This window comes from Telopea speciosissima, chromosome 2 (assembly GCF_018873765.1).
Source record: "Telopea speciosissima isolate NSW1024214 ecotype Mountain lineage chromosome 2, Tspe_v1, whole genome shotgun sequence".
In the NCBI taxonomy this organism is placed as follows: domain Eukaryota; kingdom Viridiplantae; phylum Streptophyta; class Magnoliopsida; order Proteales; family Proteaceae; genus Telopea; species Telopea speciosissima.
In genome coordinates, this window is record NC_057917.1 from 38261848 (window position 1) to 38286297 (window position 24450).

At 38.9% G+C, this 24450-nt stretch overlaps 1 non-coding gene and 1 pseudogene across 1 annotated transcript; one reads left to right on the forward strand and one right to left on the reverse strand.

Moving 5' to 3' along the window:
* On the reverse strand, positions 1-20921 carry LOC122650695 (annotated as a pseudogene).
* Positions 12129-12235, forward strand: LOC122653368. The gene has a single exon (XR_006331799.1). It is a non-coding gene; the product is annotated as a small nucleolar RNA R71 (small nucleolar RNA).
* Positions 20922-24450: the final 3529 nt, after the last annotated feature.

Genomic DNA, 24450 nt, shown 5'->3' on the forward strand with positions numbered 1-24450 from the left:
TCTTTGGCCATTGACCTTGAAAGTAGCTCCTGTACTTGGATTGAGGACTTCAACAGCCTCATGAGGATAAATTTTTTGAACAATATAGAGACCATCCCATCTAGAACGCAGCTTACCTGGAAAGATATACAAACGAGAATTGTACAACAAAACATTCTGGCCTACCTCAAAAGATTTTCTCAAAATGTGCCTATCATGGAAAGCCTTGGTTTTTTCCTTGTAAATTCGGGCATTCTCATATGCCTCATTCCTAAGCTCTTCCAACTCAGATAGTTGGAGTTTCCTATGGGCACCTGCAGTGCGTAGGTCAAAGTTAAGCTTCTTGATAGCCCAAAAGGCCTTGTGCTCAATCTCTACAGGTAAGTGACATGCCTTTCCATACACCAGACGGTACGGAGATTGACCAAGATCGGTCTTGAAGGCTGTCCTATGGGCCCACAACGCATCTACCAATCGGTTAGACCAATCCTTGCGGTTCGGGTTGAAGGTTTTCTCAAGAATTTGCTTGATCTGCCTATTTGAAACCTCAACCTGGCCACTGGTCTGGGGATGGTAGGGTGTGGCCAACTTATGGACGACACCATACTTTTTCATGAGGGCCTCAAAAGGCCGATTACAAAAATGCTTGCCCCGATCACTAATGAGAGCCCGGGGAGTACCAAAACGGGAGAAGATGTTCTCCTTCAGAAATTTCACAACCACCTTGTGGTCATTGGTCTTACAAGCAACTGCCTCAATCCATTTGGACATATAGTCCACAGCAAGTAATATATACAGGTTACCAAAAGAGTTATGGAAAGGCCCCATAAAATCAATACCCCATACATCAAACACCTCAACCACCAGAATTGGGTTGAGGGGCATCATATTTCTCTTAGTAAGACGCCCTAAGGATTGGCATGAAGAACATGCCCTACAATAAGTAAAAGCGTCTTTAAACAGACTCGGCCAATAAAATCCACACTGTAAAACTTTGGCCGCAGTCTTATTAGGCCCAAAATGGCCTCCACAAGCCTGATCATGGCAAAAAGATAAGACAGATTGTTGCTCATGATCAGGGACACATCTCCGGATTACTTGATCCAGGCAGGTCTTAAAAAGATAAGGATCAGCTCAAAAGAAATACTTAACTTGTGAAAAGAAACGATTCTTATCTTGGGTGGACCAATGTGCAGGTGTCACACCCGTAACCAGATAATTAACAATGTCAACAAACCAAGGTTCACTAGACACTGCCATCAGATACTCATCAGGAAAATTCTCGTTGACTGGAGAATCAACAGTTAACGAATTAGGCAGCCAGGATAGATGGTCTGCAACCAAATTTTCACACCCTTTCTTATCCCTAATTTCAAGATCAAATTCTTGTAACAAAAGAACCCACCTAATGAGGCGAGCCTTGGTATCTTTCTTCTGCACAAGATATTTGATAGCTGCATGGTCAGTATAAATAATCACATGTGATCCAACCAAGTAGGGCCTAAACTTCTCTAAAGCAAACACAACAGCTAAAAATTCTTTCTCAGTGGTGGTATAATTAAGCTGTGCATCATTAAGAATCCTACTTGCATAATAAATCACATGGGACAATTTATTGATTTTTTACCCAAGAACAACCCCTATAGCAAAATCAGAGGCATCACACATAAGCTCAAATGAAACTGTCCAAATTGGAGCTTGAATAATGGGGGCTAAAGTCAGTGCTCTTTTCAATTTCTCAAAACTATCATAACACTCAGAAGAGAAATCAAATGGGCAGTCCTTTGCCAAAAGAGAGGTGAGAGGTCGAGCTATCTGACTAAAATCCTTGATGAATCTTCTATAAAAACCTGCATGGCCAAGAAAAGATCTAATGTCCTTCACACTCTTGGGTGGTGGTAAATTGGATATAAGGTCTACTTTAGATCTATCAACCTTTATCCCCTCTTTGGACACAATGTGACCAAGAACTATGCCTTGCTTCACCATGAAGTGGCACTTCTCCCAATTCAGGACCAAGTTCTTTTCTATGCATCTTTTAAGAACCAAAGAGAGATGATGCAAGCAATGAGAAAAGGTAGAGCCGTGAATAGAGAAATCATCCATAAACACCTCTAGGAAGTGCTCTACCTTATCAGAAAAGATATTCATCATGCACCTTTGGAATGTAGCAGGGGCATTGCAAAGCCCAAAAGGCATACGCCGGTAAGCAAAGGTTCCAAAAGGGCATGTGAAAGTAGTTTTGTGTTGGTCCTCTAGAGCAATAGGGATTTGGTTATAGCCTGCATAACCATCAAGAAAACAACAATATTCATGGCCAGCTAGTCTCTCTAACATCTGATCAATAAAAGACAAGGGGAAGTGGTCCTTCTAAGTTACCGCATTCAATTTCCTATAGTCAATGCACACTCTCCATCCCATTTGGATACGGGTTGGAATCAACTCATTATTGGCATTCGTAACTACAGTGACTCCTCCTTTCTTAGGCACAACCTGCACAGGACTCACCCATTGGCTATCAAAAATAGGATAAATGATGCCATGATCCAAGCATTTTAGGATCTCTTTCTTGATTGCTTCTTTTATCACAGGATTAGCCCTCCTTTGGGGTTCCCTAGAAGGTTTGGAACCCTCCATCAGATGTATATGATGTTAAACAATGGAGGGGCTAATACCTTTGATGTCAGACATGGTCCAACCTATGGCTTCCTTATGGTCCTTTAGAAGCTTAATCAACTCTTCTTCCTGAATAGAAGTCAAATCAGAAGCAATAATAACAGGAAGAGTATGATCATGTCCTAAGAAGGCATACTTGAGGTTGGAGGGCAATGCCTTCAACTCTAATGTGGGGGGCTCAATAATAGAGGATTTGGGAATGGAAGTGGATAGGGGTCCAAGGGGCTCCAAAGGTGGTTGGATGCTCCAGACCTCAGATAAGTGGGTATCATCAACACCCTCCAATTCCTGCATACATTCTTGAAATCCCGAATCAAAATCAATCTCAAAGAACGTATCAATATCATCGGGAAATCCTTGAAGCATATGCACCTCATCATCCATATCAGGCTGCTTACCCAACCTAAACACATTGAAGTCAACAGAAGTATTGCCAAAAGATAATTTCATGAGACCATTCCTGCAATTGATTAAAGCATTACTGGTAGCTAGGAATGGTCTACCCAATATGATTGGGATTTGGTCCTTGAAGTTGGCAGTGGGCTGGGTATCTAAAATAATAAAATCCACAGGAAAAATAAATTCTCCAACCTTCAACAGGACATCCTCAATCATTCCCTTAGAAACTTTAACCGATCGATCTGCAAGTTGAAGAGTAATTTTGGTCGGTTTCAGTTCTCCCAATCCCAGTTGTTGGTAGACATGAAAGGGTAAGAGGTTCACACTTGCACCAAGGTCCAATAAGGCATGATTAATAGTGGTATGGCCTATAGTGCAAGAGATGGTGGGGCTTCCAGGATCCTTATGCTTGGCTGCTACTGGCTGTGAGATTAGAGAACTAATGTTAGCAGCCAAGAATGCATTTTTGGGCACATTGGTGGTCCACTTTTGGGTGCATAAGTCTTTGAGAACTTTAGCATAAGTGGGGATCTGGGAAATAGCATCCAACAAGGGGATATTCACCTGAACCTATTTGAACACATCCAATATCTTCTCCACAGAAGGAGACTTCTTGCTAACCAACCTATTTGGGAAAGGGACAGGTGGGGTATAAATTCTTTTAGGGTTGGTCTTTTTAACTTCCTCAACAGAATCCTCTTTGGTTTTCTCAACCAAATCATCTGGTATATCTTTAGGTTCATCAGACGAACCGAGAACAGTAGGCACTTCAATGGCCTCTTCTGAAGGGGGAGAGTCAACAGGAGTATGAGATGGTAAAGACTGAGGTGCACTAGCCTGTTGATACTCACGGCCACTCCTTAAAGCATAAATAACATTTACTTGTCTGGAGGGCCCTTGGTGATGTTGGCCTTGTGTAACATTGGTTGGAGGAGCTTAAGTACCTTGCTGAATATAAACCTGATGCCTAGGATTTGGCTCAGGCTGGCTAGGTAACTTCTCTATTTCCCTCTCATGCAGGATTGTGACAAGCTGGGTGAGTTATTTTTCCATGTTATTATGGCTTGTCATGAGAAGAACTATCTTGTTGTCCATCTCATTCAGTCTTGTTGCCTCTCCTATATTGGTAAACCCTGGGGGCTGCTGATAAGGTGCAAGGAGAGGAGGCCTAGCAGAATTAATAGAAGGTCCTGGATGAGGACGAGGGGGAAAGGGGTTAGGAGACATTCCTTGGCTTTGTGGTGAATAGTTGGGCCTTTGGGCATCAAGCTGGCCTTGATGGTTGTTTGAGTTAAAATAAAACCGCAAGCGTACGGGTCAATCGTAGCTACGGGTCGAACACGAGGAGATATACGCCATTCTATTTAACTAACTTAAAAGTAATGCAAAATGAACCAAATTAAAGTGTTAAATTAAACTAATTAAACTAACGAAAATCAATGCATCCTAATTCATAAGCATCTAACAAAATTAAGGGATTAAATCGGCGTCCTAACACATGAGCATCTAACCTATCAAACTAAAGCGAATTGAAAGGAATAAAAATGCAGCCACACTTCATAACCACATAAAAAGAAATAAGAGAATAAAAGTGCATCCACATACCACAACCATACAAAAAAAATAAAAGAAATAGAGGGAGAAGAAGAAGAAGATAGAGAGAGATAGAGGAGATGGAGAATGAGATTGAGAGTTTAGATAGTAAAACCTGGATGTGCTTGCATGAATGTAAATGAAAAGCTTGAATACTTGCATAAACTTACCATGACCTCCTCTTCTAAATCTTCAAGTCTTGTCATCAACTTAAGAACTTAAACTAGAAGGCTTAAAACCTAAACTAGAATTAAGAAATTACAACCCAATTGAAGACTTAAATTGAAATTAAAGCATAAACTAAACCTATTATAAGCATTAACTAAAAATTATAAAAGCAAACTAGAACTTAGAAAAGCCAAAAATCACAAATTAGAAGGAGAAGAAGAGAAGAAATTTCACTAAGTGAATGAGCAAATTTTTACAAGAGAGGTAGGGGGTATTTATAGGTGGAAGAGAGGAGAAGAGAGAAGATGGAAGTATAGGAGAAATATTCCCTAAGAAAAGAGAATATTCTCTTCTATTTCCTCTTTTACAATGCCTTGAATCGTAAGAAAAAAAAAAAAAATAGAAAGAAGAAGAAGAGAAGATTGTTTACATAGACCTTCTATTTCTAGAAAAATAAACTTCCAATTTTAACAAGTGCTTCCTTTTCTTTGTAGATATCTTCTCCAAGCAATAAAATCAAAGCATCTTTGATTTTTCAACCTTCCATAGATGAGAAAATATAAATCTATCCCAAGTAGAATTTCAGAAGTGCCCTTGAGAAGTTGGAGGAGAGAGAGAGTAAGGGTGATGACTAGGATTCCTTCAAGAATAAATAAAATACCCATTCTGTCCTTCAGGAAACGTGGAGCATGGGGTGCTTATATAGGTCTCACCATTGTGTTCCTTGCGAAAAATCACACAAAATAGACCCAAATTTCATCCAATTCGGAGTTGGGGAGCCCAAGATATCTCAAGTTGAAGTTGGACTGTCCAGAGCCTTCCAAATGGAATCTTTCGGGTACAGTAAAGTAACTTCTGATAATTTCATTAAGGCCCCTAAAATCCGAACTTCCGTTTCACTTTGTCCCCATCCGACTGTCAATAATTATAAATAAACCCCTGTAGACCATTTTCACGCGTCGTTACGAAAACGGCCATAACTTCTTCGTTTCAACTCGGAATTAAGTGCCGTTTGAACCATTGCAAAGCTGACTCGATGGGCTATGCATCCATTTACACTTCTAAAAAGCTTAAAAACATCTCCTTAGCATCATCTCTTTCATTTTCACAAGAATTCACCTAAACCCTGAAAAGCACAAGAAAGCACCGAGTAACTCTGTCCAATGTGGTAAAATGTATAATTTATGCCCTAAAATTTCACATATAAATGTGCTCATCAGATTCCCCCACACTTGAACGTTACTTGTCCTCAAGTAAAGCAAAAACAAAAACTAACCTAGAATGCTGAAAATCCTAACTCACTTTCGTAGGAATCGCGGTTGCACTTAGCATGTGCAACAAGCCTTTAAACCCCTAGGTTACCCCTAGTGGACGAGTTGTGTCTCGTGGGTGTTTGCAGTGAATATACTCCCAAAATTCAATTGTAAATGAATGCTGTAAATTTTAATCATGGCATAAGTAGGATAGTGCACATAATCCCAAAAAGTGTTCAACTAAAGATCAAGGAGCCAAAGGTTTCCCCACACTTGAATTTTATCACCCCACATCAATTCAAGTAACAAGCATGCATCAAGTTCAAGGGATCTCCTCATATTTTCTGAACACTACTCACCTTCAAGTAAACCCCCCATAGCATCGATGGAACCAAAGACTTAGGCATTGAGTAATGTTGACCATACTTTTTTTTTTTTCAGGCATTAAGGCAAAAGTTTTTTTCTCTCTCAACCACAAACTCTATTTCTACTCCACTACTGTTCTCTGAATGACATGGTGGAGCATACACCAGACACCCAAATACTTGGTAGCTTCGCTTTTTGCATATATCCATAAGACATTGAGACATTGATGCAAGAGTTTTTTTTTTTTGAGTTTCCTTCCAAGGAATTTCGATCAAGTCACCCTGCTTCATGAGGCACAGTGCCCTGTCTAGTCCCAAGGAATTCCACTTTCTTTCTATTCCTTATTTTTTTTCTTTTTTTCTTTTTTCATTAACTTCCACTTTCATGCCTTGCCTTGCCACAAACAAATTGGTCTCAACTACTAGCCAAAAGATCAAAGGGTCCATAAAACACATAGAGGAATTTAGCCATCAAATGAAATAACGCTCATATTTTTCAATTCAATCCCCATAACCGGATACAAACCAACTACCATCCTTGAAAAGGGATTTTTTTTATTATTTCGCATGTTAGGAGGGCACCTAATTCCCTCTCACTCTCGCTTTGCAAATCGAAGAGACTTATGCACATACCCAAAAACTATCGCCACAATCAAAATTCAAAATTCACAAAATTCACAATTAAAGTCCAACACACCCCCCCCCCCCCACACTTAATTCATGCAGTGTCCTCAATGTATGCAGAAAAGAAAGAATAAGGACAAGGGAGGGGATACATACCAGAATATCAGGGGTCAAGGTAAAGAGGCTCATGGAGATTCATGACCTCTTCGTCAACTGGAGTAGGCATCTCTATGTACGGCTTCAATCTTTGGCCATTGACCTTGAAAGTAGCTCCTGTACTTGGATTGAGGACTTCAACAGCCCCATGAGGATAAACTTTTTGAACAATATAGGGCCCATCCCATCTAGAACGCAGCTTACCTGGAAAGATATGCAAACGAGAATTGTACAACAAAACATTCTGGCCTACCTCAAAAGATTTTCTCAAAATGTGCCTATCATGGAAAGCCTTGGTTTTTTCCTTGTAAATTCGGGCATTCTCATATGCCTCATTCCTAAGCTCTTCCAACTCGGATAGTTGGAGTTTCCTATGGGCACTGCGGTGCGTAGGTCAAAGTTAAGCTTCTTGATAGCCCAAAAGGCCTTGTGCTCAATCTCTACAGGTAAGTGACATGCCTTTCCATACACCGACGTACGGAGATTGACCAAGATCGGTCTTGAAGGCTGTCCTATGGGCCCACAACGCATCTACCAATCGGTTAGACCAATCCTTGCGGTTCGGGTTGAAGGTTTTCTCAAGAATTTGCTTGATCTGCCTATTTGAAACCTCAACCTGGCCACTGGTCTGGGGATGGTAGGGTGTGGCCAACTTATGGACGACACCATACTTTTTTCATGAGGGCCTCAAAAGGCCGATTACAAAAATGCTTGCCCCGATCACTAATGAGAGCCCGGGAGTACCAAAACGGGAGAAGATGTTCTCCTTCGAAATTTCACAACCACCTTGTGGTCATTGGTCTTACAAGCAATCGCCTCAATCCATTTGGACATATAGTCCACAGCAAGTAATATATACAGGTTACCAAAAGAGTTATGGAAAGGCCCCATAAAATCAATACCCCATACATCAAACACCTCAACCACCAGAATTGGGTTGAGGGGCATCATATTTCTCTTAGTAAGACGCCCTAAGGATTGGCATGAAGAACATGCCCTACAATAAGTAAAAGCGTCTTTAAACAGACTCGGCCAATAAAATCCACACTGTAAAACTTTGGCCGCAGTCTTATTAGGCCCAAAATGGCCTCCACAAGCCTGATCATGGCAAAAAGATAAGACAGATTGTTGCTCATGATCAGGGACACATCTCCGGATTACTTGATCCGGGCAAGTCTTAAAAAGATAAGGATCATCCCAAAAGAAATACTTAACTTGTGAAAAGAAACGATTCTTATCTTGGGTGGACCAATGTGCAGGTGTCACACCCGTAACCAGATAATTAACAATGTCAACAAACCAAGGTTCACTAGACACTGCCATCAGATACTCATCAGGAAAATTCTCGTTGACTGGAGAATCAACAGTTAACGAATTAGGCAGCCAGGATAGATGGTCTGCAACCAAATTTTCACACCCTTTCTTATCCCTAATTTCAAGATCAAATTCTTGTAACAAAAGAACCCACCTAATGAGGCGAGCCTTGGTATCTTTCTTCTGCACAAGATATTTGATAGCTGCATGGTCAGTATAAACAATCATATATGATCCAACCAAGTAGGGCCTAAACTTCTCTAAAGCAAACACAACAGTTAAAAATTCTTTCTCAGTGGTGGTATAATTAAGTTGTGCATCATTAAGAGTCCTACTTGCATAATAAATCACATGGGGCAATTTATTGATTCTTTGCCCAAGAACAGCCCCTATAGCAAAATCAGAGGCATCACACATAAGTTCAAATGAAACTGTCCAAATTGGAGCTTGAATAATGGGGGCTGAAGTCAACGCTCTTTTCAATTGCTCAAAACTATCATGACACTCAGAAGATAAATCAAATGGGCAGTCCTTTGCCAAAAGAGAGGTGAGAGGTCTAGCTATCTGGCTAAAGTCCTTGATGAATCTTTTATAAAAACCTGCATGGCCAAGAAAAGATCGAATGTCCTTCACACTCTTGGGTGGTGGTAAATTGGCTATAAGGTCCACCTTAGATCTATCAACCTTGATCCCTTCTTTGGACACAATGTGACCAAGAACTATACCTTGCTTTACCATGAAGTGGCACTTCTCCCAATTCAGGACCAAGTTCTTTTCTATGCATCTTTTAAGAACCAAAGAGAGATGATGTAAGCAATTAGAAAAAGTAGAGCCGTGAATAAAAAAATCATCCATAAACACCTCTAGGAAGTGCTCTACCATATCAGAAAAGATACTCATCGTGCACCTTTGGAATGTAGCAGGGGCATTGCAAAGCCCAAAAGGCATACGCCGGTAAGCAAAGGTTCCATAAGGGCATGTGAAAGTGGTCTTGTGTTGGTCCTCTAGAGCAATAGGAATTTGGTTATAGCCTGCATAACCATCAAGAAAACAATAATATTCATGGTCAGCTAGTCTCTCTAACATCTGATCAATAAAAGGTAAGGGGAAGTGGTCCTTCCAAGTTACCGCATTCAATTTCCTATAGTCAATGCACACTCTCCATCCTGTTTGGATACGGGTTGGAATCAACTCATTATTAGCATTCTCAACTACAGTGACTCCTCCTTTCTTAGGCACAACCTGCACAGGACTCACCCATTGGCTATCAGAAATAGGATAAATGATGCCATGATCCAAGCATTTTAGGATCTCTTTCTTGATTGCCTCTTTCATCACAGGATTAGCCCTCCTTTGGGGTTCCCTAGAAGGTGTGGAACTCTCCATCAGATGTATATGATGTTGAACAATGGAGGGGCTAATACCTTTGATGTCAGACATGGTCCAACCTATGGCTTCCTTATTGTCCTTTAGAAGCTTAATCAACTCTTTTTCCTGAATAGAAGTCAAATCAGAAGCAATAATAACAGGAAGAGTATGATCATGGCCTAAGAAGACATACTTGGGAGGGCAATGCCTTCAACTCTAATGTGGGGGGCTCAATAGTAGAGGATTTGGGAATGGAAGTGGATAGGGGTCCAAAGGTGGTTGGATGCTCCAGACCTCAGATAAGGGAGTATCATCAACACCCTCCAATTCTTGCATACATTCTTGAAATCCCGAATCAAAATCAATCTCAAAGAACATATCAATATCATCGAAAAATCCTTGAAGCATATGCACCTCTTCATCCATGTCAGGCTGCTTGCCCAACCTAAACACATTGAAGTCAACAGAAGTATTTCCAAAAGATAATTTCATGAGACCATTCCTGCAATTGATTAAAGCATTACTGGTAGCTAGGAATGGTCTACCCAATATGATTGGGATTTGGTCCTTGAAGTTGGCAGTGGGTTGGGTATCTAAAATAATAAAATCTACAGGAAAAATAAATTCCCCAACCTTCAACAGGACATCCTCAATCATTCCCTTAGGAACTTTAACCTACCGATCTACAAGTTGAAGAGTAATTTTGGTCGGTTTCAGTTCTTCCAATCCCAGTTGTTGGTAGACATGAAAGGGTAAGAGGTTCACACTTGCACCAAGGTCCAATAAGGCATGATCAATAGTAGTATGGCCTATAGTGCAAGAGATGGTGGGGCTTCCCGGATCCTTATACTTGGCTGCTACTGGCTGTGAGATTAGAGAACTAATGTTAGCAGCCAAGAATGCCTTTTTAGGCACATTGGTGGTCCGCTTTTGGGTGCATAAGTCTTTGAGGACTTTAGCATAAGTGGGGATCTGGGCAATTGCATCCAACAAGGGGATATTCACCTGAACCTGTTTGAACACATCCAATATCTTCTCCATAGAAGGAGACTTCTTGCTAACCAACCTATTTGGGAAAGGGGCAGGTGGGGTATAAATTCTTTCAGGGTTGGTCTTTTTAACTTCCTCAACAGAATCCTCTTTGGTTTCCTCAACCAAATCATCTGGTATATCTTTAGGTTCATCAGACGAACCTGAAACTGTAGGCACTTCAATGGCCTCTTCAGAAGGGGGAGAGTCAATAGGAGTATGAGATGATAAAGACTGAGGTGCACTAGCCTGTTGATACTCACGGCCACTCCTTAAAGCATAAACAACATTTACCTGTCTAGAGGGCCCTTGGTGCTGTTGGCCTTGTGCAACATTGGTTGGAGGAGCTTGGGTACCTTGCTGAATATGAACCTGATGCCTAGGATTTGGCTCAGGCTGGCTAGGTAACTTCCTTGTTTCCCTCTCATGCAGGATTGTGACAAGCTGGGTGAGTTGTTTTTCCATGTTATTGTGGCTTGTCATGAGAAGAGCTATCTTGTTGTCCATCTCATTCAGTCTTATTGCCTCTCCTATATTGGTAAACCCTGGGGGTTGCTGATAAGGTGCATGGAGAGGAGGCCTAGCAGAATTAATAGAAGATCCTGGATAAGGACGAGGGGGAAAGGGGTTAGGAGACATTCCTTGGCTTTGTGGTGCATAGTTGGTCCTTTGGGCACCAACCTGGCCTTGATGGTTAAAGTTGGATGGGCCTGCTTGGTTCCCTTGATTCCATGAGAAATTGGGGTGATTTCTCCATCCTGGATTGTAAGTATTGCTATATGGGTTATTTTGGTAGAGAGCACTTACATTCTCAGTGCTGGAATTGCCCACCAAGGTGTTGGGGCATTCTTCAGAAAGGTGTCCAGGGGTTTGGCACCAACTGCATACCGACACATGGTTGACCTGGTTGACCGGATTAACTGGTATAGACTCTTTAAGAACTATGGACTCCAACCATTTTATGAGGCTATCAAGTTTGGCCTCCTTGGCTGGCATACCCTCAATGAGATACCCCTTAGTGGTCCTTTCAGCCTCTTGGGAAGATTCCCATTCCCTAGTCTTATCAGCCAAGTTGGTTAAGAATGTCCATGCATCATTCTCCTCAGAAAAAGAAGTAAAGCCTGCTAGACACATAGACTCTGCAAGTTGCTTGGTCTGATAATCAATACCCTCATAAATAATTTGGCATAGCTGCCACAAGTCAAAACCATGGTGAGGGCATTCTAAGAGGAGGTCCTTGAATCTTTCCATGAATTTAGAAAATGACTCATATGGTTTCTGCCTGAACTGGAGGATGTCACTTTTAAGCTTATTGGTCTTGTGAAAAGGGAAGAATTTTCTCAAAAAGACAATGGTGAACTCATCCCATGTATTAATGGACTTTGTTGGCAGTCCATAGAGCCACTTCTTGGCCTGGTCTTTCAGGGCAAAGGGTATAAACCTAAGCCTAACTGCATCATCAGTCAAATTCTGGACCTTAATTAGAACACAGACCTCCTCAAATTCCCTAAGGAAGAGATATGCATCCTCATTAGCCATCCCATGGAAATGGGGTAGCATGCTGATGAAGTTGGTCTTGAGTTCATAGTTATTCCCTGTAACAATAGGCAGACTAATGCATGAGGGTTGTGCAGCCCTGGTGGGGTAAAACCTATCCTTAAGAGTCTTGGGTTGTTGGTCACCCATGGTCAATGGTGGTAGAGAAGGTGGTCTTCTAATAAGACGATTACTTGAATCACGAGTCCACACCTTAGCCACCTAAATAGATATGAGGTCTCCTTTAGAAAAATTAAAGAAAAATAAAAAAAAAAAAAAAAAAAAAAAAAAAAAACTAGAAACAAGAGGGACCCCAAGGTAGATAGTGCATCTCTATCCCTCAAAAATCGAAACAATGGTTCAAAAGCTGTAAGGATGCCATATAGGTTGACAGCAAGGGAACCCGTATAGTCTTCTATAGCCACCTACGTGCGACTCCAATATGGATTCTGATGTAGAATGGAGGTCAACTATACATTTATGTTTCCAACACTCTCACTATGTCATTTTCCTGTTATCAAGAGTGGTCACCTCCAAAGATAAGTCACATGTCAATCCACCCAACCAAATCAAGATGTAGCGTCATAGGTAACTTAATCCTATGAGGGACACCAAAAGATGGAGGATTGAAGCATATGAAGGACTTTAGATTGGGCGCACACTATTTGAAATAGAAGAGAAACAAGAAGAGGTTTTCAAAAACTGATTTTTTTTTTTTTTTCAAAAAAAAAGAAGAGAAAATAATAAACTAAAACACTTCGAACTACTTAAAAATCAGATAAAAAAAATGGACAATAATCTCCCTGGCAACGGCGCCAAAAACTTGTTTGAGTTAAAATAAAACCGCAAGCGTACGGGTCAATCGTAGCTACGGGTCGAACACGAGGAGATATACGTCACTCTATTTAACTAACTTAAAAGTAATGCAAAATGAACCAAATTAAAGTGTTAAATTAAACTAATTAAACTAAAGAAAATCAATGCATCCTAATTCATAAGCATCTAACAAAATTAAGGGATTAAATCGGCGTCCTAACACATGAGCATCTAACCTATCAAACTAAAGCGAATTGAAAGGAATAAAAATGCAGCCACACTTCATAATCACATAAAAAGAAATAAGGGAATAAAAGTGCATCCACATACCACAACCATACAAAAAAAATAAAAGAAATAGAGGGAGAAGAACAAGAAGATAGAGAGAAATAGAGGAGATGGAGAATGAGATTGAGAGTTTAGATAGTAAAACCTGGATGTGCTTGCATGAATGTAAATGAAAAGCTTGAATACTTGCATAAACTTACCATGGCCTCCTCTTCTAAATCTTCAAGTCTTGTCATCAACTTAAGAACTTAAACTAGAAGGTTTAAAACCTAAACTAGAATTAAGAAATTACAACCCAATTGAAGACTTAAATTGAAATTAAAGCATAAACTAAACCTATTATAAGCATTAACTAAAAATTATAAAAGCAAACTAGAACTTAGAAAAGCCAAAAATCACAAATTAGAAGGAGAAGAAGAGAAGAAATTTCACTAAGTGAATGAGCAAATTTTTACAAGAGAGGTAGGGGGTATTTATAGGTGGAAGAGAGGAGAAGAGAGAAGATGGAAGTGTAGGAGAAATATTCCCTAAGAAAAGAGAATATTCTCTTCTATTTCCTCTTTTACAATGCCTTGAATCCTAAGAAAAAAAAAAAAAAAAATAGAAAGAAGAAGAAGAGAAGATTGTTTACATAGACCTTCTATTTCTAGAAAAATAAACTTTCAATTTTAACAAGTGCTTCCTTTTCTTTGTAGATATCTTCTCCAAGCAATAAAATCAAAGCATCTTTGATTTTTCAACCTTCCATAGATGAGAAAATATAAATCTATCCCAAGTAGAATTTCAGAAGTGCCCTTGAGAAGTTGGAGGAGAGAGAGAGTAAGGGTGATGACTAGGATTCTTTCAAGAATAAATAAAATACCCATTCTGTCCTTCAGAAAACGTAGAGCATGGGGTGCTTATATAGGTCTCACCATTGTGTTCCTTGCAAAAAATCACACAAAATAGACCCAAATTTCATCCAATTCGGAGTTGGGGAGCCCAAGATATCTCAAGTTGAAGTTGGACTGTCCAGAGCCTTCCAAATGGAATCTTTCGGGTACAGTAAAGCAACTTCTGATAATTTCATTAAGGCCCCTAAAATCCGAACTTCCGTTTCACTTTGTCCCCATCCGACTGTCAATAATTATAAATAAACCCCTGCAGACCATTTTCACGCGTCGTTACGAAAACGGCCATAACTTCTTCGTTTCAACTCGGAATTAAGTGCCGTTTGAACCATTGCAAAGCTGACTCGATGGGCTATGCATCCATTTACACTTCTAAAAAGCTTAAAAACATCTCCTTAGCATCATCTCCTTCATTTTCACAAGAATTCACCTAAACCCTGAAAAGCACAAGAAAGCACCGAGTAACTCTGTCCAATGTGGTAAAATGTATAATTTATGCCCTAAAATTTTACACATAAATGTGCTCATCAATGGTTAAAGTTGGATGGGCCTGCTTGGTTCCCTTGATTCCATGAGAAATTGGGGTGATTTCTCCATCCTGGATTGTAAGTATTGCTATATGGGTTATTTTGGTAGAGAGCACTTACATTCTCAGTGCTAGAATTGCCCACCAAGGTGTTGGGGCATTCCTCAAAAAGGTGTCCAGGGGTTTGGCACCAACTACATACCGACATATGGTTGGCCTGATTGACCGGATTAACTGGTATAGACTCTTTAAGAACTATGGACTCCAACCATTTTATGAGGCTGTCAAGTTTGGCCTCCTTGACTGGCATACCCTCAATGAGATACCCCTTAGAGGTCCTTTCAGCCTCTTGGGAAGATTTCCATTCCCTAGTCTTATCAGCCAAGTTGGTTAAGAATATCCATGCATCATTCTCCTCAGAAAAAGAAGTAAAGCCTGCTGGACACATAGACTCTACAAGTTGCTTGGTCTGATAATCAATACCCTCATAAATAATTTGGCATAGCTGCCACAAGTCAAAACCATGGTGAGGGCATTCTAAGAGGAGGTCCTTGAATCTTTCCATGAATTTAGAAAAGGACTCATGTGGTTTCTGCCCGAACTGGAGGGTGTCACTTTTATGCTTATTGGTCTTGTGAAGAGGGAAGAATTTTCTCAAAAAGACAATGGTGAACTCATGCTATATATTAATGGAGTTTGTTGGCAGTCCATAGAGCCACTTCTTGGCCTGATCTTTCAGGGCAAAGGGTATAAACCTAAGCCTAACTGTATCATCAGTCAAATTCTGTACCTTAATTAGAACACAGACCTCCTCAAATTCCCTAAGGAAGAGATATGCATCCTCATTAGCCATCCCATGGAAATGGGGTAGCATGCTGATGAAGTTGGTCTTGAGTTCATAGTTATTCCCTATAACAACAGGCAGACTAATGCATGAGGGCTGTGCAGCCCTGGTGGGGTAAAACCTATCCTTAAGAGTCTTGGGTTGTTGGTCACCCATGGTCAAAGGTAGTAGAGAAGGTGGTCTTCTAATAAGACGATTACTTGAATCACGAGTCCACACCTTAGCCACCTAAACAGATATGAGATCTCCTTTAGAAAAATTAAACAAAAATAAAACACTTAAAAAAAAAAAAACTAGAAACAAGAGGGAGCCCAAGGTAGATAGTGCATCTCTATCCCTCAAAAAGCGAAACAATGGTTCAAAAGCTGTAAGGATGCCATATAGGTTGACAGCAAGGAAACCCGTATAGTCTTCTGTAGCCACCTACGTGCGACTCCAATATGGATTCTGATGTAGAATGGAGGTCTACTATACGTTTATGTTTCCAACACTCTCACTATGTCGCTTTCCTGTTATCAAGAGTGGTCACCTCCAAAGATAAGTCACATATCAATCCACCCAACCAAGTCAAGATGTAGCGTCATAGGTAACTTAATCCTATGAGGGACACCAAAAGATAGAGGGTTGAAGCATATGAAGGACTTTAGATTGGACGCACACTATTTGAAACAGAAGAGAAACAAGAAGAGGTTTTCAAAAATTGTTTTTTTTTTCTTTTTAGAAGAGAAGATAATAAACTAAAACACTTCGAACTACTTAAAAATCAGTTAAATAAAATGGACAATAATTTTCCCGGCAACGGCGCCAAAAACTTGTTTGAGTTAAAATAAAACCACAAGCGTATGGGTCAATCGTAGCTACGGGTCGGATACAAGGAGATATACGCCACTCTATTTAACTAACTTAAAAGTAATGCAAAGTGAACCAAATTAAAATGTTAAATTAAACTAATTAAACTAACGAAAATTAATGCATACTAACTCATAATCATCTAACAAAATTAAGGGATTAAATCGGCGTCCTAACACATGAGCATCTAACCTATCAAACTAAAACGAATTGAAAAGAATAAAAATGCAGCCATACATACTAACCACATAAAAAGAAATAAGGGAATAAAAATGCATCCATAAATCACAACCATATAAAATTAAAATAAAAGAAATAGAGGGGGAAGAAGAAGAAGATAGAGAGAGATAGAAGAGATGGAGAATGAGATTGAGAGTTTAGATAGTAAAATCTGGATGTGTTTGCATGAATGTAAATGAAAAGCTTGAATACTTGCATAAACTTACCATGGCCTCCTCTTCTAAATCTTCAAGTCTTGTCATCAACTGAAGAAGTTAGATTAGAAGGCTTAAAACCTAAACTAGAATTAAGAAATTACAACCCAATTGAAGACTTAAATTGAAATTAAAGCATAAACTAAACGTATTATAACCATTAACTAAAATTCATAAAAGCAAACTAGAACTTAGAAAAGTCAAAAATCACAAATTAGAAGGAGAAGAAGAGAAGAAATTTCACTAAGTGAATGAACAATTTTTACAAGAGAGGTAGGGGGTATTTATAGGTGGAAGAGAGGAGAAGAGAGAAGATGGAAGTGTAGGAGAAATATTCCCTAAGAAAAGAGAATATTCTCTTCTCTTTCCTCTTTTACAATGCCTTGAATCCTAAGAAAAAAGAAAAAAAAAAAAGAAAGAAGAAGAAAAGAAGATTGTTTACATAGACCTTCTATTTCTAGAAAAATAAACTTCCAATTCTAACAAGTGCTTCCTTTTCTTTGTAGATATCTTCTCCAAACAATAAAATCAAAGCATCTTTGATTTTTCAACCTTCCATAGATGAGAAAATATAAATCTATCCCAAGTAGAATTCCAGAAGTGCCTTTGAGAAGTTGGAGGAGAGAGAGAGTAAGGGTGATGACTAGGATTCCTTCAAGAATAAATAAAATACCCATTCTGTCCTTCAGAAAACGTGGAGCATGGGGTGCTTATATAGGCCTCACCGTTGTGTTCCTTGCGAAAAATCACCCAAAATAGATCCAAATTTCGTCCAATTTGGAGTTGGGGAGCCCAAGATATCTCAAGTTGAAGTTGGACTGTCCAGAGCCCTCCAAATGGAATCTTTCGGGTACAAGAAATATAACTTCTAATAATTCGCTAAGGCCCCTAAAATCTGAACTTTCGTTTCACTTTGTCCCCAACCGACTGTTAATAATTACAAATAAATCCCTATAGACCATTTTCGTGCTTCGTTACGGAAACGGCTGTAACTTCTTCGTTTCAACTCGGAATCAAGTGCCGTTTGAACCGTTACGAAGCTGACTCGATGGGCTACGTATCCAAGCCATTAACACCGTTAAATAGCTTAAAAACATTTCCTTAGTATCATCTCCTCCATTTTCACAAGAATTCACCTAAAACCTGAAAAGCACAAGAAAGCACCGAGTAACTCTGTCCAATGTGGTAAAATGTAATCTTTATGCCCTAAGATTTCACACATAAATGTGCTCATCAATCAGGATTATTTTTAGTGTGTTTTTATTTCCATTAGAGGTGTATGGTAAGTTGAGGTTAACCCCCATGAGACCCCTTTTGAAATCCCCAAAAACCCTTTGGCAGAATTGCTCCCTCAAGAAGGGTTTCTAGGCGAAACTGGCAAGTCAGATTCTGTCGGCCTCACCGGATGAACATCCAATGCCCACCGATTGCTCTCAGGAAAGAATCCGGCAAGCCGAATCTCCGAAAATTGGATCTGAATGGCTCTGTTTCAGTGATTTTTACCCGAATATCCAACTATTGACCCTCCTACATGCTTCGACCATGTTCTATGGGTCTTTGGGTATTTTTAGCAATAAGTCAAGCTATTGTAATCATAATTTATTGATGTCATATAAGAGATTTTGCCATATCCTAGCATATGTGAGTTTAGAAGTGTTTATAGAAAAAGAAGATAAGAAAGGAAGGCGAGGGATCTATGGCTAAGTACTATAATGTAATATATGTATGATGTTTGAAGGAATCATGGTTTAATACATGTATGTTATGATGAATATTTTGATGTATAATTATAAGATGATTTATGCAATAATGATTAATGTTAGATGATAGGAATGATTAATGTTGGGTGTTTGTGTCTTGATCCATGTAATGCTCATGTATGCTTGAATGGGAAGTGATGCATTGATAAATTATGATGGATTATATGATATGCCCTTGTATTCCATGAGAATGAAGTTGCAATGATGTTATATGTACGTCATGGACATGAGGCAAACATGATGAAGAATGTATATGAATGATGCGTATGAGAATGTTTGTAACTAAATGAATATATATAAACTTCCCTGTGAGTACCACTCTTTTCCGGTAGGGAGTTATGTATTGAAGGAGGGCCTACTTGAATCTAGAGCCTGTCTTAAGGGTGATCTAGCGAGATATGTGAATCTGGATCTTGTTTTGACAAGTGATCTAGCGAGATTTTATGATAGATATTAGGTCCTCCCCAGTGCCTATGGTGGAGTTAAGCGCATCCTGATGGGTATTGGATCCTCCCCAAAGGGTGTCTGGATACATGGAGTAGAGTACATCCATGATGTTTCTGTGTCATTCATTTAGGGCTGATATGAGGCCGGCTACGACCCTCAACATAATGTGCACTCAGTAGATCACTAATGGCTATGATCTTACTTAGCCAAATGAATGATTTATGATGTGTTGACTTGTCATTTATGCTTGTAAGTTTATTGTTCCATGCATGCATATGTATGTAATATTCATGGTATCTCACTGGGCGCAAGCTCACTGCATTTAAGTTGATGTTTTACAGATGATGAGACTATAGAAAAGGTATACTTAGCAGGTGGTTTTGAAAGTGAAGAACCGTGATTGGATGCTATAAATTTTTACAAGAGTTTTGGAAGGATGTTTATTTTGGGGATTAGTATTCTTTTTTTGTATTATGTAGATGTTTAGTTAATAGAACAACTTGTGGTAGGTTTTGTGTATAGTCTTTTTGGTCATGTAAAGAGTTGTTTATAATTTATATTTAAAGTTAGCCATCAGTGTATATAACTTTCAGCATGTTTTTAATTGTAATATCTTCCATAGTGTTTGTACGAATGATCTGGGATCATAATTTATTTTTATATGAATGATTGTGACCATATGTGGGCAACGCTTGTGAGAGCGGGACCTAATTCCTTGTTCGGGTTTGGGTCGTTATAGGAATGGTATGTACGTAAACTTAGACCAAGTGGCAAATAGCTATTCACATAAAATTATTTATCAATAATTCATCTAATTAAATAATTCCTCTAGAATATGTAATGATGGTAAAATCCAAACCATGACAATCTCCAATTAAAATAATCTGAGAAACATATTAAATATCCGTAAACAATTCGCACATTTCAATAAAATATTACCAACCATCAATTAATGGCTAAAAGACCAATCATTCAATTAAATGCTTATACCATTCATTAAAAATTAATACATTAATTGGGTGTGGCGTCCAAATTCCTCCCCACGTTTTTTTTTTTTTTTTTTTTGGTCAAAAGAAATTTTATATATAAAAGGAGTCTTTACAAGCAATAGCATCTGCATCACAAAGTTGCAAAAATCACTAAGAGGCACATGGCCACAGAACCGGAGACTCAACTGATAGGGCCGCCTTGGCCAAGTAATCCGCCACCGTATTGGAGGATCTTGGAACAAAAGAAAAGGTACAGGAAACAAAAGTCTTTTGCAAATATAATATGTCCAGGCATATGCTAAAAATTTCCTGTTCCACCTGTGAACCTGCGCTTAATAGATTAATCAGTTTTTGACAATCTGATTCAACTATGACACAGGTAGATCCAATAGCAGCCGCCTGTAGAAGACCCGTCCGGATAGCATATGCTTCTCCTATAAGAGTTGATTCACATTGAATATTGCAAGAATAAGAAATTCCTCCCCACGTTGGCAGCATGAGAAACCCTCTCCCAAGAAAGTACTATACGGCTGTGGTTTTCAAATCCACAGTTACAGAGAAATATATGGCAGTTATTGTAATTGTCGTCAAAAGTCCCACACTAATACCTCTTTCCATGGCATCTATTTATAGACCGCCGATACATAACTATATATAATAGTGGTTTTAGATTTCCGCAGCCGAACACATGTCTTTGACGGCAATTACTAATACTACCACTAATAAATGTAGAGAAGATTTCCAAAGAATTATTAGATTGGCTAGACCTACAAAAGTCCACTTGGTCGGGTTGAAAATACTAATTTTCCAACTCAAATTTCGAAGGTCATAACTTTTTTGCTAGGGTTGAGTTGTAGTAATCATAATACCTTTTTGAAAAGGGCAGCTAATGTTGTACATGCTATGCAATGAATTCATTGAAGTTTCAGAGCCAAATTCGCACATTTAAGGGGTGTACGCAACCTCTAAAGTTTTGTGCATGAATTAGGGATATCAGTGTTCTATTTTATTTTTCTATATTATTTTGTTTATTGTTTTATTGAGGTTTCCTGTTTTTTTTTTGTTTTAGACACAAATCACATGTGTCAAAAGCAAGGCTTACAAAGCAGAAGAAAAGTTGAATGGGACGATTTGGTGCTTTAAATTTTAGGGGTCCAATTTGGGAACAACTTGGAGTATTGGAGAGAGAGAGAGAGAGAGAGAGAGTACCTTCTCCAATGTCAGATATGCAATAGATCAGAAGTCCAAAGTGAGCAGGACTACAAGGCTGCGAGAGAGTGAGAGTGAGTGGGGGGAGACGGTTTTTCGGGTGGGTTTGGATGAGATTGAAGTTGGGGAGAGAAATTAGGGCTCGAGGGTTGGGGGGAGAAATGTAATTTGTTACGCTTTTATTTCTACAGTTATAAGGTTCTCTGTTACTGTAGTTTTAAATACCACAATAATAAGTATTCCATATTAGTTTGATTTTAATTGCAGTTTTGTTTCCGTAGTTACAGGATCCTCTATTGCAGCGGTTTTAAATATCTCAACGATAAGTATTCCATAATACTACCATTTTCAATTATGGTTTTGTTTCTGCAGTTATAGGATCCTCTGTTATTGCGGTTTTAAATACCGCAGCAATAAGTATCTCATATTATTGTGATTTTAACTGCAGTTTTGTTTCCACAATTATTAAGTCCTATGTTAGACCATTACTATGGTTTTAAATACAGTAATAATAAGCATCTTATATTACTGCAATTTTTAATTGTAGCTTTGTTGCCGCAGTTATAGGGTCTTCTGTTACTCTGGTTTTAAATACTGCAACAATAAGTATCCCATTTTAGTACGATTTTCAACTGTATTTTTGTTTACGTAGTTATAGGGCCCTTTGCTACTACAATTTTAAATACTACAGTAATAAGTATTTCATATTTGTTTTCATAGATACAAGGTCATCTATTAATGCGGTTTTCAAATACAATAGCAATAAATATCCCATATTAATGCACATGAAGAAACCATAGTTTATAGGGCATTTATAGTTGCAATTTTTTTATTAAGGGAAAATTACATTTATCACCCCTATAGTTTGAATCTATTACGTCTACCATCCCTGAAAATTGATCTATTTCAAAAACCTCCCCTGTATTTTGAAAAAATCTTACAACCGTACCCCTACCATTAGATTAGAGCAGTTAAGTGATGATGTCATCGCCCAATTTTAATCTAAATGCCCATAATACCCTTAATAACACCTCATTTTGTATTTACCCCTATTTGGAATCAAGTGATATTACTTTTTTACCCTCATTAGGGATGACGCAAAGCATCATCTCCTCCACCGCCACCACCACCACCACTGCCGTCGCCTCCTCCACCATCACCACTGCAGCTACGCCTCCTCCTCCTTGGACTCTTATTCTCCACTTCTAACCAAACTCGGTTCAAGCTTAAAATAATGAAAAAGTTATGAAACCCTAAAATATGCATATTCCGATCTTTAAGACCAGCAACGTTGTTCTATTCTAAATTTTGATTTCTAACGTTGGGGTTATATTTTATCTCTCATCTTCCCCAAATCATTTAGGGGTTTCTAATATTTGTAGGTGATTCAGGAAACCTGATCTTCGAACCGAAAATGATATAGAGAATGGAGCTTCTCCTACTATCAGTACTGAAGTGGAGGACTAATGCAATTATCCCTCTCTCATTCATCAACTATTTCTTGCAGAGATTGACAAACCCAGAAAACCCAGGCCCCAAATCCGTGGTTTATCGATCGGTCGAGCTAATTCTAATTACGGTCAAAGGTATCTATCTATCTGTAAAGTTAACTTGAAATCTAAAAATAAAGAGAAAAATTAGACACTTTATAGATTTTGAACTGTTTTTGCTGATGGGCAGTGTCGAATTCCTTAAATTGCGGCCATCAGAGAGAGCATTAGTTGTCGCAATCTCCATAGCTGGAGAAACCCAAATCATCGATTTGAACAACACTTGACTCTTGTTCTTCCTCTGACTTAAACTAGGTGACTAAACAAATGAAACCCAAAACCCAAATTGTTTTGTTGTTGTAAATAACGATGTGTTTTGGGTATTTCTCCTCATCTGAATTGATAAGCTGAGTGTTCTATTTATATTTGAATTCTTGGTACAAGTAGAGTTGCAAGAAGATTCTATCCGTTGTAGAGTTGGGATAGTATATTGAACAAGCTAAAAGATAGGGATACGAAGTTACAGATAGTTTGAATAGTTCAAACTATTTTAAAAATTCAAAAGACTGTTGGAGATTCAAATTCAAACGTATTCCTAACATCCCCCCTCAAGATGAAGAGGTGCATTTACAAATCTTCAGCTTGTCTCGCAAGAAGACAAATCGAGCCTTTGATAGTGGTTTGGTTAAAATATCAGCCAGCTGGTCCTTGGTTGAGATGAACCTTACTTCAACTTGTCCTTGAGCTACTAAGTGTCGAACGAAATAAAAATCCACTTCAATATGTTTTGTTCTTGCATGAAATAATGGATTTGCTGTTAAATATATGGCTCCCATATAAATCGCATAACCTCCAGTGGACCTACGATCATCAACACAACCGGCCCAGTTAGCATCAGAGAAGGCCAGTAAACGAGTTGTGGAACTCTTAGAAATGAGAAGGCCGTGAGTCATAGTTACCTTAAGATAGCGCAAAATCCTGACAGCCTGCCAATGAACTTCTGTAGGAGTTTGAAGAAATTGGCAAACTTTGTTGACTGAAAAGGAAATATCTAGCCTTGTGAGTGTGGCATATTGAAGAGCCCCAACTATGCTACGATACAAGGTGCAATCAACCAATGGATTCCCATCATGCTTAGATAGCTGGGCATTAGTCGCCATAGGTGTTTGCATTGGCTTGACACCATCCAGACTGGTTCTTTCCAACATATTGGTGATGTATTTTTGTTGAGACAAAATAATCCCTTGTGAGTGAGGGATGACCTCTACACCCAAGAAGTAATGCAATTGTCCCAAGTCATGCAAAGCAAACTCCTTATGGAGATCTTGAATCACCTGTAGAACTAGAGATAATGTAGAACCAGTGATAACTATATCGCCAACATAAACCAGGATATAGAGATAGTGTTCACTCTTGTTGAGTATGAATAAGGATGTATCGGTTTTGGA